Source organism: Choloepus didactylus, chromosome 13, assembly GCF_015220235.1.
Source record: "Choloepus didactylus isolate mChoDid1 chromosome 13, mChoDid1.pri, whole genome shotgun sequence".
NCBI classification, from domain to species: domain Eukaryota; kingdom Metazoa; phylum Chordata; class Mammalia; order Pilosa; family Megalonychidae; genus Choloepus; species Choloepus didactylus.
Window position 1 is genome coordinate 3,989,409 of NC_051319.1, and position 14,966 is coordinate 4,004,374.

The following is a 14,966-nucleotide window of genomic DNA, read 5'->3' on the forward strand; positions in this document are numbered from 1 at the left end:
CTAGCTATAAACATAAAAATTATGACTGGAAAATATCACTGGGAGGAAATGTACTCCTAGTCTATTAGGAGTGATTGCTTTGGATAGTGGGTTTAAGGCTTACTTTGTTGATGTTTCTAGTTTTGTATTGTCCAATTTTGCTGTAAAGCATGTTTTACTTTTTTATTAGAGAAATTGTAGGTTTAAAGAAAAATCATGCAGAATATACAGAGTTCAATATTCTCCAGTTTTATTAGCACCATGCATTAGTGTGGTACATTTGTTACAATTGATGAAAGTATATTATTATAATTGTACTATTAACTATAGTCTATGATTTATTTTAGGGATCACTGTGTTGTGCAGTTCCATGGATTTTTTTTTTTTATTTAGGTCTTTGATTTTTGCATATGGTGTGAAGTAGGGGTCCAAGTAGGGGTCCACCTTCATTCTTTTGCATGTGGACATCCAGTCTTCCCAGCACCATTTGTTGAAGAAACTATATACTCTCAGTTGAGTGGCTTTGGTACTTTTGGTGAAAATCGGTTAGCTATAGATGTGAGAGTTGATTTCTGAATTCTCAATTAGATTCCATTTGTCTATATGTCTGTCCTTGTGTCATTACCATACTATTTTGATTATTATGGCTTTGTAATCACTTTTTTTTTTAATCATCATTTTATTGAGATATATTCACATAACACGCAGTCATACAAAACAAATTGTACTTTCGATTGTTTACAGTACCATTACATAGTTGTACATTCATCACCTAAATCAATCCCTGACACCTTCATTAGCACACACACAAAAATAACAAGAATAATAATTAGAGTGAAAAAGAGCAATTGAAGTAAAAAAGAACACTGGGTACCTTTGTCTGTTTGTTTCCTTCCCCTACTTTTCTACACATCCATCCATAAACTAGACAAAGTGGAGTTTGGTCCTTATGGCATTCCCAATCCCACCGTCACCCCTCATAAGCTACATTTTTATACAACTGTCTTTGAGATTCATGGGTTCTGGGTTGTAGTTTAATAGTTTCAGGTATCCACCACCAGCTACCCCAATTCTTTAGAACCTAAAAAAGGTTGTCTAAAGTGTGCGTAAGAGTGCCCACCAGAGTGATCTCTCGGCTCGTTTTGGAATCTCTCTGCCACTGAAGCTTGTTTCATTTCCTTTCACATGCCCCTTTTGGTCAAGAAGATGTTCTCCATCCCACGATGCCGGGTCTACATTCCTCCCCGGGAGTCATATTCCACGTTGCCAGGGAGATTCACTTCCCTGGGTGTCTGATCCCACGTAGGGGGTAGGGCAGTGATTTCACCTTTCAAGTTGGCTTAGCCAGAGAGAGAGGGCCACATCTGAGCAACAAAGAGGCATTCAGGAGGAGACTCTTAGGCACAAATACAGGGAGGCCTAGCCTCTCCTTTGCAGCAACCGTCTTCCCAAGGGTAAAACTTATGGTAGAGGGCTCAACCCATCAAACCACCAGTCCCCTATGTCTGTGGTCATGTTAGCAACCATGGAGGTGGGGTAGGCGAATACCCCTGCATTCTCCACAGGCTTCTCAATGGGGCACTACATCTTTTTTTTTTTGTTTTCCTTGTTTGTCTTTTTTCTTTTTCTTTTTTTTTTTTTTAACTTTCCCTTCTTTTTTAAATCAACTGTATGAAAAAAAAAGTTAAAAAGAAAACAAACATACAATAAAAGAACATTTCAAAGACACCATAACAAGGGAGTAAGAAAAAGACAACTAACCTAAGATAACTGCTTAACTTCCAACATGTTCCTACTTTACCCCAAGAAAGTTACCTAATATAGCAACATTTCTGTGAACTTGTTCCTACTACATCCATCAGAAATTAACAGACCATAGTCATTTCTGGGCATCCCCAGAACGTTAAATAGCTTATCTGTTCTTCTTGGATTATTGTTCCCCCTTCCTTAATTGCTCTCTACTGCTAGTTCCCCTACATTCTACATTATAAACCATTTGTTTTACATTTTTCAAAGTTCACATTAGTGGTAGCATATAATATTTCTCTTTTTGTGCCTGGCTTGTTTCGCTCAGCATTATGTCTTCAAGGTTCATCCATGTTGTCATATGTTTCACGAGATCGTTCCTTCTTACTGCCGCGTAGTATTCCATCGTGTGTATATACCACATTTTATTTATCCACTCATCTGTTGAAGGACATTTGGGTTGTTTCCATCTCTTGGCAATTGTGAATAATGCTGCTATGAACATTGGCGTGCAGATATCTGTTCGTGTCACTGCTTTCCGATCTTCCGGGTATATACCGAGAAGTGCAATCGCTGGATCGAATGGTAGCTCTATATCTAGTTTTCTAAGGAACTGCCAGACTGACTTCCAGAGTGGCTGAACCATTATACAGTCCCACCAACAATGAATAAGAGTTCCAATTTCTCCACATCCCCTCCAGCATTTGTAGTTTCCTGTTTGTTTAATGGCAGCCATTCTAACTGGTGTTAGATGGTATCTCATTGTGGTCTTAATTTGCATCTCTCTAATAGCTAGTGAAGCTGAACATTTTTTCATGTGTTTCTTGGCCATTTGTATTTCCTCTTCAGAGAACTGTCTTTTCATATCTTTTGCCCATTTTATAATTGGGCTGTCTGTACTATTGTCATTGAGTTGTAGGATTTCTTTGTATATGCAAGATATCAGTCTTTTGTCAGATACATGGTTTCCAAAAATTTTTTCCCATTGAGTTGGCTGCCTCTTTACCTTTTTGAGAAATTCCTTTGAGGTGCAGAAACTTCTAAGCTTGAGGGGTTCCCATTTATCTATTTTCTCTTTTGTTGCTTGTGCTTTGGGTGTAAAGTCTAGGAAGTGGCCTCCTAATACAAGGTCTTGAAGATGTTTTCCTACATTATCTTCTAGGAGTTTTATGGTGCTTTATTTTATATTGAGATCTTTGGTCCATTTTGAGTTAATTTTTGTGTAGGGGGTGAGGTAGGGGTCCTCTTTCATTCTTTTGGATATGGATATCCATCTCTCCCAGCCCCATTTGTTGAAAAGACCATTATGGCTCAATTCGGTGACTTTGGGGGCCTTATCAAAGATCAGTCGGCCATAGATCTGAGGGTCTATCTCTGAATTCTCAATTCGATTCCATTGATCTATATGTCTATCTTTGTGCCAGTACCATGCTGTTTTGGCAACTGTGGCTTTATAATAAGCTTCAAAGTCAGGGAGTGTAAGTCCTCCCACTTCGTTTTTCTTTTTTAGAGTGTCTTTAGCAATTCGAGGCATCTTCCCTTTCCAAATAAATTTGATAACTAGCTTTTCCAAGTCTGCAAAGTAGGTTGTTGGAATTTTGATTGGGATTGCATTGAATCTGTAGATGAGTTTGGGTAGAATTGACATCTTAATGACATTTAGCCTTCCTATCCATGAACATGGAATATTTTTCCGTCTTTTAAGGTCCCCTTCTATTTCTTTTAGTAGAGTTATGTAGTTTTCTTTGTATAGGTCTTTTACATCTTTGGTTAAGTTTATTCCTAGGTACTTGATTTTTTTAGTTGCTATTGAAAATGGTATCTTTTTCTTGAGTGTCTCTTCAGTTTGTTCATTTCTAGCATATAGAAACATTACTGACTTATGTGCATTAATCTTGTATCCCGCTACTTTGCTAAATTTGTTTATTAGCTCTAGTAGGTGTATCGTTGATTTCTCAGGGTTTTCTAGATATAAGATCATATCATCTGCAAACAATGACAGTTTTACTTCTTCTTTTCCAATTTGGATGCCTTTTATTTCTTTGTCTTGCCGGATTGCCCTGGCTAGCACTTCCAGCACAATGTTGAATAACAGTGGTGACAGCGGGCATCCTTGTCTTGTTCCTGATCTTAGAGGGAAGGCTTTCAGTCTCTCACCATTGAGTACTATGCTGGCTGTGGGTTTTTCATATATGCTCTTTATCATGTTGAGGAAGTTTCCTTCAATTCCTACCTTTTGAAGTGTTTTTATCAAAAAGGGATGTTGGATTTTGTCAAATGCTTTTTCAGCATCTATTGAGATGATCAATTGATTTTTCCCTTTCGAGTTTTTAATGTGTTGTAATACATTGATTGTTTTTCTTATGTTGAACCATCCTTGCATGCCTGGAATGAACCCCACTTGGTCATGGTGTATGATTTTTTTAATCTGTCTTTGGATTCGATTTGCAAGTATTTTGTTGAGGATTTTTGCATCTATATTCATTAGGGAGATTGGCCGGTAGTTTTCCTTTTTTGTAGCATCTTTGCCTGGTTTTGGTATTAGATTGATGTTAGCTTCATAAAATGAGTTAGGTAGTGTTCCATTTTTTTCAATGTTTTGAAAGAGTTTGAGTAAGATTGGTGTCAGTTCTTTCTGGAAAGTTTGGTAGAATTCCCCTGTGAAGCCATCTGGCCCTGGGCATTTATTTGTGGGAAGATTTTTGATGACTGATTGGATCTCTTTGCTTGTGATGGGTTGGTTGAGGTCTTCTATTTCTTCTCTGGTCCGTCTAGGTTGTTCATATGTTTCCAGGAAATTGTCCATTTCTTCTACATTATCCAGTTTGTTGCCATACAGTTGTTCATAATATCCTCTTATAATTTTTTTAATTTCTTCAGGATCTGCAGTTATGTCCCCTTTTTCATTCATTATTTTGTTTATATGGGTCTTCTCTCTTTTTGATTTTGTCAGTCTAGCTAGGGGCTTGTCAATCTTGTTGATCTTCTCAAAGAACCAACTTTTGGTGATATTTATCCTCTCTATTGTTTTTTTGTTCTCTATGTCATTTATTTCTGCTTTAATCCTTGTTATTTCTTTTCTTGTACTTGGTTTAGGATTGGTTTGCTGTTCATTTTCTAGCTTCTTCAGTTGATCCATTAGTTCTTTGATTTTGGCTCTTTCTTCCTTTTTAATATATGCATTTAGTGCTATAAATTTCCCCCTTAGCACTGCTTTTGCTGCATCCCATAGGTTTTGGTATGTTGTGTTCTCATTTTCATTCGTCTCTATATATTTAGCAATTTCTCTTGCTATTTCTTCTTTAACCCACTGATTGTTTAGGAGTGTGTTGTTTAACCTCCAGGTATTTGTGAATTTTCTAAGTCTCTGATGGTTATTGACTTCTAATTGTATTCCACTGTGGTCAGAGAATGTGCTTTGAATAATTTCAATCTTTTTAAATTTATTGAGGCTTGTTTTATGTCCCAGCATATGATGTATTCTGGAGAAAGTTCTGTGAGCACTAGAAAAGTATGTGTATCCTAGTGATTTGGGATGTAATGTCCTGTATATGTCTGTTAAATCTAATTCATTTATCAGATTGTTTAGGTTTTCAATTTCCTTATTGGTCTTCTGTCTGGTTGATCTATCTATAGGAGAGAGTGATGTGTTGAAGTCTCCCACAATTATTGTGGAAACATCAATTGCTTCCTTTAGTTTTGCCAGTGTTTCTGTCATGTATTTTGTGGCACCTTGGTTGGGTGCATAGACATTTACGATTGTTATTTCTTCTTGCTGAATTGCCCCTTTTATTAGTATGTAGTGGCCTTCATTGTCTCTCAAAACATCCCTGCATTTGAAGTCTATTTTATCTGAGATTAATATTGCTACACCTGCTTTCTTTTGGCTGTAGCTTGCATGAAATATTTTTTTCCATCCTTTCACTTTCAGTTTCTTTGTGTCCCTGTGTCTAAGATGAGTCTCTTGTATGCAACATATTGATGGTTCATTTTTTTTGATCCATTCTGCGAATCTATATCTTTTAATTGGGGAGTTTAATCCATTTACATTCAACGTTAAAACCGTGAAGGCATTTCTTGAATCGGCCATCTTATCCTTTGGTTTATGTTTGCCATATTTTTCCCTCTCTCTATTAATATCCTTTATTGTACCCATACCGAATCTCTTTAGTACTGAACCTTTCTCCAAGTCTCTCTGTCCTGTCTTTGTTTCTCTGTCTGTAGGGCTCCCTTTAGTATCTCCAGTAGGGCAGGTCTCTTGTTAGCAAATTCTCTCAGCATTTGTTTGTCTGTGAAAAATTTAAGCTCTCCCTCAAATTTGAAGGAGAGCTTTGCTGGATAAAGTATTCTTGGCTGGAAATTCCTCTCACTCAGAATTTTAAATATATCGTGCCACTGCCTTCTTGCCTCCATGGTGGCTGCTGAGTAGTCACTACTTAGTCTTATGCTGTTTCCTTTGTATGTGGTGAATTGCTTTTCTCTTGTTGCTTTCAGAACTTGCTCCTTCTCTTCTATGTTTGACAGTGTGATCAGTATATGTCTCGGAGTGGGTTTTTTTGGATTTATTCTATTTGGAGTTCGCTGAGCATTTATGATTTGTGTATTCATGTTGTTTAGAAGATTTGGGAAGTTTTCCCCAACAATTTCTTTGAATACTCTTCCTAGACCTTTACGCTTTTCTTCCCCTTCTGGGACACCAATGAGTCTTATATTTGGACGTTTCATATTATCTATCATATCCCTGAGGTCCATTTCGAGTTTTTCAATTTTTTTCCCCATTCTTTCTTTTATGCTTTCATTTTCCATTCTGTCATCTTCCAGGTCACTGATTCGTTGTTCAACTTCCTCTAGTCTTGTACTATGAGTGTCCAGAATCTTTTTAATTTGGTCAACAGTTTCTTTAATTTCCATAAGATCATCCATTTTTTTATTTAGTCTTGCAATGTCTTCTTTATGCTCTTCTAGGGTCTTCTTGATTTCCTTCATATCCCATACTATGGTCTCATTGTTCATCTTTAGTTCTTTGAGTAGCTGCTCTAGGTGCTGTGTCTCTTCTGGTCTTTTGATTTGGGTGCTTGGGCTTGGGTTATCCATATCGTCTGGTTTTTTCATATGCTTTATAATTTTCTGTTGTTTTTGGCCTCGTGGCATTTGCTGAACTTGATAGGGTTCTTTTAGGGTTTGTAGACCGATTGAAGTCCTTATCTCTAATTTATCAGATCTACAGCTTCGTGGAGTACACTTTCTCTAACTAACCGGCAGGTGGCGTCCACGAGCCACCTGTTCTCCACAAGCCAGTTCTCCCCTGCTTAGCCTTTTTGGTGAGTGGGGGAGTGAGTCTTGTGGGGCCCAATTGGTGTACCAAGCTTGCGTGTGTAGTTGGTGTTGCCTGCCCTGTATGTGGGGCGTGTATCTGGGCAGTCGGGGAGGGGGGGTGGCCCTAACAATCAAATCTCCCTGATGATCCTAGAGTTTTAAAGCTGCTGCAATAGTCTAATCCTTCAGTTCAGTCCTGCCACAGTTTGTCTCTGCCACTGACCCACAAGTCTTTGGTATTGGCGTATGGCTCCTGAGACTTGCAAGTGGGCCCCTCTTCCAGGCTGTGCACCCCGGGTCCTCTGTTGAGGGATGACTGTGCTATGTCACAGGTGAGTGCCGTCCCCCCAGGGCAGTTCTGGGCTGCTGGGCTGTGTAGGGAGGCTCCCAGTCTGCTCAAATGATGGCTGAATGGGGCTTTGTTAATTCACACTGCTCCACCTTCTCAGCTCTGGGACATTCAGCTGAGGTTGCAGGGAAGGCTAATGTCCACGCCCAGTTTTGTGGTGTGTGCCTGTTATTTGAAGCACTTCCGTCACACTGGGTTGTCTGGGGCAGCTCTGGGCTATGGGGCTGGCGATGGGCAGGAGTGTTTCCTGTCCACCAGGATGGTGGCTGTGAGCGGACACCCCCCTTTTCTTGGGAAGTTGTGTTGTTTAGTGAATTTTCTCAGCCACTGGATTATTGCCTTTTGTCTCAGAGCTCTCTTAGTTCTGCTCTTGACTTGACGTGCCCAAATTGCAATTCTTTGAAGCTTTCTGTATTGGGCTTCTTAGAGTAATTGTTTTAGAAAAAGAAAAAAGGATTTAAAACAAACAAACAAACAAACAAACAAACAAGCAAAAAAAACGGCCCTCCTCAGAGATCTAATGGGTTATTGAAATGCTAATAGACAAAGCAACCAGGGCCATTAAGGAAAGGTCCACAGGGCAGAGAGATCAGCTTTGCTTCGGGATTTGCATATGCGCCTCAAGGCCTGAGCTCCGCCCTTCCCCTTTCTGTGTTCACCAGAACTCCAAAAATCCTCTGCTTTTATTTTAGAGTTTTTCGTGTTGTTTTTTTTCTATGCCTGTCTCCTCTCTGCTGGGCTGGCTGCTCTCAGAGTCTCTGGTGTCTGGTCTCAGTCTATCTATGGTTGGAGTTTGAATCAGTAGAATGAGTTTCCGATAAGAGCAGCCAGTGCAGTTCTCCCTTCTCCTTCCCGGAGCTGACAGCCCCTCCTCCCCCGGGACTGAGCCTGGCAGGGAGGGGCGCGGGTCCCCTGGCCGCAAAAACTTACAGATTTTGCTGATCTCAGCAGTTCCACGTTTTCATGAGTGTTGTATGAAGTATGCCCAAAGACAGATTGCTCTGTGGTGTCCAGTCCACGCAGTTCCTGGCTTTTTACCTACTTTCCTGGAGGAGTAACTAAAACTTACAGCTCACCAGTCTGCCATCTTGCTCCGCCTCCTGTAATCACTTTTAAGATAAAGAAGTATGAGTCCTCCCATTTGATTATGGTATAAAATTCTCTTAATGTGTTATTGGATTCAGTTTGCTAGCATTTTGTTGAGGATATTTCATCCATATTCATAAGGGATTTTGGTCTGTAATTTTCTTTGCTAGTGGTATCTTTATCTGGCTTTGGTATTAAGATTTTTTTGGAAGAGTTTGAGCAGGAGCTTTTTGATTACTGATTCAATCTCTTTAGTAGTTATTAGTCTGTTGAGAGCTCCTGTTTCTTCTTGAGTCAGCGTAGGTAAGTTATGTCTTCCTGGGAATTTGTTTTTTTCATCTAGGTTATCTAATTTGTTGTCATATAGTTGTTCACAGTATCTTCTTATAGTCTCTTTTATTTCTGTGGCATTGGTAGTATTGTACACCATGTCGTTTCTTATTTTGTGTTCTCTCTCTTTTTTTCTCTGTCAGCATAGCTAAAGAGTCAGTTTTATTGATCTTCCAAAGAACCAACTTTTGGTTTTCTTAATTCTCTGTTTTTTTTTTTTTTAATTCTCTATTTCATTTATCTCTGCTCTAATCTTTGTTATTTCCTTCCTTCTGTGTGCTTTGGGTTTAGTTTGTTCTTCTTTTTCTAGATCCTCCAGTTGTGAGGTTAGGTCTATGATTTGAGATCATTTTTAATGTAAGCATTTAGAGTGATACATTTTCCTCTCAGCACTGACTTCTCTGCATCCCATAAGTTTTGGTATGTTGTGTTTCCATTTGCATTTGCTTCAAGCTGTTTCCTGATTTCTCTTGTGATTTCTTCTATTACTCATTCATTCTTTAAGAGTACATTGTTCAATTTCCACATATTTGTGAATATTCCATTTCTCCCTCTGTTATTAATTTCCAGCTTCATTAAGTTGTGGTCAAAGAAGATACACTGCATGATTTCAGTATTTTTGAATTTATTGAAACTTGTTTTTTGACCTAATATATGGTCTATCCTGGAGAATGAACCACATGTGCGAGACAATAATATGTATTCCATGACTGTTGGGTGAAGCATTCTATATATGTCTGTGAGATCTAGTTGGTTTTGGGTATCGTTCAAGTCTATTATTTCCTTATTTATCTGTTAAGATGGCCTATCCATTATTGAAAGTGGCATATTGAAGCTTTCTACTGTTAATGTAGAACTGTCAATTTCTTCTTTCAAATCTGTCAGTATTTGCTTCATATATTTTGGGGCTCTGCACTCAGGTGCATATCTATGCATAATTGTTACATCTTAATTTACTCCTTTATTATTATATATAATGACCTTCTTTCTCTCTCATAACATTTTTTTTTTTTAATTTAAAGCCTATTTTATTTGAAATTAATATAGTTTCCCAACTCTCTTTTGGTTCCTATTTTCATGTATATATTTGTCTATCCTTTCACTTTCAATCTACTTGTGTCTTGGAATTTAAGATGAGTCTATTTTAAACAGCATATAGTTCAGTCCTGTTTTTTTTAATTCATTCTGTGAGTCTCTGCCTTTTGACTGGGAGTTTAATCCATTTACATTTAAAATTGGTACTGATAAGGCAGGAATTTCCTCTGTCATTGTTATTTTGTCTTTGTAAGTCATATATCTTTTTTTTCTTGCCTCCAATGCTTTCATTAATGCTTCCTTTCATATTTATTTGGATTTTTGTATTGTGCCTTTTGAGTCCCTTCTTATTTCTTTTCGAATATTTTTGTCATATTTTTCCTTTGTGGTTACCATGAGTTTAAAATTTAACACCCTAATTCTATGACAGTCATTCAAGTTGAGACCAGCTTAACTTCAATAGCATACACAAACACTGTTCCTACACCCGTCCATTCCCCCACGGAGTTGCACTTGTTTCAAATTATATCTTTATACATTGTATGTCCCAAAGCATAGATTTTTCATTGCTTTTTATGCCTTCTTATTTTAAAACCTTACTGGAGGTCTTTGAGAACAGAAAGCATCTAACTTACATTTTCCTTTTTATTAATGATGTGGATTGTAAAAAAGCCAATATAAATCAAAAAAGGGGCTTATAAGTAACATTCTTTGCCTCTTAATTACTTCCATCCAAATATCTATATATGTATGTGTGTATATATTAAATTAAAATACTATATAAAATGCAATTTTACCACTGTTTTTTTCTGTATAAAAAAGCACCATGTAACACAATAAAAACAGTACTATGCTAGGGTCTGATGATTTAAATGTCAGTTACGCATCTGTTCCCAATCATCTAGGTGCCTTGGTGAGACACTGCTTCTCCCCTGCTTCTGTTTGTCCATATTGACACAGAGAAGGTTGGGCTTGGTAGTACTTTCCAGTTATTTTTGCCTAAAATATACTCTTGCAGTATCCTCATTCTGTTTCTGAGGCTTTACAACTCCCCTGGCGGCCCTCCTGCCTCTACCCTCTCTGAGAGGATATAATGACAATTGTCGAAGATATTGTAGTTTCAGGGATTTTGGCAGCATGTGGGAAATTTTTTTTTAAATAAGCAGCAATACACATGAGCCTGAGTTTTTGTGACATTTCTGAGCTGTGACATAACCTCTTTTGCCCATGCAGACAGCACCATTCTCCCAGTTCTGCTTTTCCAATTCTTAAGAACCAAAGGTATTTTACAGTTCAGCAATTTGTTTCAGTAAACCAGATTTCTAAAGAAATCCTCCTCTAGCCCAACTACAAAATGGCTGGCCATGAATGGAAATAGTAGGGATATACATTTACTGCTGCTTCTAGGGGGACATTTGATGATGTTATACAGGAAAAGTCTTGTGGTGGGGATGTGTTCTCAGCTCAGAATCCAAGCAGATAGTGACTCTTGCAATCTAGTGTCACTGAAAGAATACACTGGCACACCTTTGATGAGTTCATTTTGGCTGCTGCTGGATTATTGAGGCTTACTCTCTTTACCTTATTTGCTCGGTCAGTTTGGCTTCACCTAATATACATTGATATACATCTACTAAAAGCACAGAAGATACAAAGAAGGATGACCAGAACTTTAGAACTAGTTGGTTTGTATATCTGTAAGAAAGGGGGTTTACAGCAGTTAACTCTCAGCAAGACAAATTATGATGAGAATAATAGTAGCTAACACTTTTTGAGCACTTCCTATGTTCTTGACATTTTTCTAATATTTTAAAAGGTTTTAGTTATTTTATTCCTTTAATGACCTTGTAAGGGAATTACCATTGTTATCTCCTTCTGACAGAGGATGAGTAACTTGCCTAAGCCACATGGCTGATAAGTGGTAGAGTCAGGATTTGAATTCAGACCAGTCTGACTCTAGAACCTGTGCTTGTAACACCTATTTTCTCTTTGCTAACCAGTAATCGGCAATCTGCATAGAATCTAGACATGAGTCAGGAGAGCTGGCTAGGAGTTCTGGTTTATTTATGTTCCTAGGTTTCTATTCTCTGTAACTGAGTGCTCAGCCAGCTGTCTCCATGTTCTCCTGTCTCTTGGAGTTATCTTCATGGTCAAAAATTTGGTAGGTAGATATTTAGAAAAATGTGCAATCTTAGACAGGGTGTAAAGGCTCCAAATTTTAGGGGTGAATATTAAAGCTGTGAGGTGTAATAGAATGCCTGTCTAGAAGTAGGGAAACTAGGTTCAATTTCTAGCTCAGCCACAGAAGCCTGGGCCCTAGGGCAGGAGATTCTGATTCAGTGGGTCTGGTATGGAGCCCAATGAAAATACTATATATTTAAAAAACAATCTTCCCATGTAATTTTGAAACCCACCCCAGGCTCAAAAATCCCAGAACTGGAGCATAGAGAAAGCAAAATATTTTTCACCATATGAAATGGTAGGTGCTGTTCTTGAATGAGGAGCACAGAGGAGATGGCAGCTGGTTCTCCCTAGTCAGGCAAGGAAGATTTCTCTGATGAGCTGGCCTTTAGACAGAAGGCATTTCTATCTTTCACCATTATCTGGGCCCAAATATTGGAGCATTTTAGAGCCTGAACATGAAGGTTTTTTTTTTTTTTTTTTTTTTTTTTTTTTTTTTTTTTTTTTTTTTTTTTAAGAAATTACAACCACTAAGCTCCTTTTACTCCATTTCACCAAGATTCTATTATTTTTTTATTAATGTAATTTTATTGACATATATTCACACACCATACAATCCATCCAAAGTATACAATTAGTGGTTTACAGTATCATCACATAGGTGTGCATTCATTACCATGATCATTTTTAGAACATTTGCATTACTCCAGGAAAAGAAATAAAAAAAAAAAAAGAAAACCGCAATCATCCTATACCCCTTACACTCCCCACCCCCTTACTGAACACTAGTATTGCACTCTCCCCAATTTTAAGACTTACAATAAAGGTAGGTTAACTAACATAGTGTAGCATTGTCAGAAGTAGATATATAGGTCACTGGAACAGAACAAAACATCCAGAAGTAGATCCATGTAAACATGGGCAACTGACTTTTTTTTTTTTTTTTTTTTTTGCTATATACTTATACAATCATTGTCAAAGATCAGGGCTATTGGATACAGTTCAACAATTTCCTGTATTACCATCTGGCTATTCTAATACATTATAAACTAAAAAGAAATATCCATACAATGAGTCTGTAGTCATAGTCATTTGTTAAATCCTGATTTCTCAGTTATACCTCCTCCTCATTTGATCATCCTTTCAGTCTTCAGGGATATCTAGGTAATGACCATTTTAACTTCTTTGTTCTAGAAAGGGGTGTTGACCTTATGGGGTAGAGGAATGAAACTGGTTGATGTTCTTGGAAAGACTGGTACCTCTGGGTTTATCAGGTATAGGATCAAACTGGAGGCCTTAAGTTTCTGAAAAAAATAAACTTGCTTTTCGTGCAGTTCATTTTCCACGGCCGGCTGTAACTGTGAGACCATCATCTCCTGTCACCTTGATACTTGAAGTGTCTTCCACAGACAAGCAGCATCAACAACCTCGGGGAAAAATGCAGACTCTCAAGTCCATCCCAGACCTAATGAATCAGAATCTACATCTCAACAAAATCCTCAGTCATTTCACTTTAGCTACAGTGCAATGAAGTTAAGTGGAGAAATATATGCCAAATTCCTGTGTCTAGCATTCCAGACACTTTGCATATGCTTAAAAAGCTCCAAATATTCATTTAAGCAACAATCTGTGAATTATGAGAAGTAAAAAGGGAAATGTACTGTATTCAGAATTGTTAGAAAAGAGAAATCCATCCAATTAATTTAAAAATCCTTGAATATGGAGAGCAGCACAACACCTGTTGGTGTAGAACTTTGCATTCCCAAAAGACCTAAACCCAAAATAAAGAAAAATCCAGAATGCAATTAACTTTGGCCAGCCACCGTAAAACGACTAAAGGAAAGGAGTCTTTACTTTCACTCTAATACTAAATTCAACTAAAACACTGAAAGAAATCCTCAAAGCCCATTAAAAATATCTCATGCAGCATGATTAGCTGTAACATACAGATGAAGTTATTAAAAACCAGTTTCAAGGAGCTAAGATGGCGGCATAGAGAGGAGTGGAAGACTGTTAGTCTCCCCCCCGGAACAATTCATAAATGACCAAAAAACTAGTAAATAACCTGGAATGACTGCGGGGAGACAAATGTGACTGTCCACTCATCATTCACCAACCTGAATTGGGAGGAATGCCCGAGATCACAGCATAAAATCTGTAAGTAAAACTGCGGACCCACGCTGAGAGCTGAGAGTCGAGAGCCCCTCCCTCATGGAAGCCTTGTGGTGCTAGAGAGCAGCACTCCCTCAGCCCAGCTCCAACTGGGGTTTTAATGTTAACTGCTCAATACAGACAGCAAATCCTCAACAAGCGGAGGCTTTTGATGACAACTGACCTTGGGAGAGTCGGGGGACATGTCTGTCTCAGGATGGGAAGCCCAGAGGATTGGGTGCTATCTCTGGCTGACAGGTGAACCTGGGAGCTTTTCTGTCCCTTTCTCTCTCTGTGGAGGAAACCTCAGCCATTTTCAGCCCACAGCACTTTTCAGTAAAGACAGCCTCAGCCATTTTAAAATCAAAACACTCTGATCAGCAGAGTCAGAGAAACAAAGACCTTATTGATATGCAGCTGACCACTCTGGAGGGAGCACAGCTTCCCAAGAGGAAAGGGAGGGGCCCATCTCTACTGCCCGCCTTTCCAGAACCAGACCCCAAAGCCTGGGGGAGGAGAGCCACAGGCCACACCCTCTTACACAGGCAGTGACAGACTGACATATGCACCTGCCGGGCAGAAAAGCACAGGTGTATCAATCCTCTCAGAAAAACCATCAGGGAAACCAGGTACTGAATATTTCCTCCTTCTGTGACCTGAGCCTGTCTTGTCTGGGAAAACCTGATTGGGGTGGCCTAGGAGGTCAGATGCCTAGACAACAGAAAACTACAATCTACGCTAAGAAAAATGAAGCTATGGCCCATTCAGAGGAACAAACATACACTTCAACTGA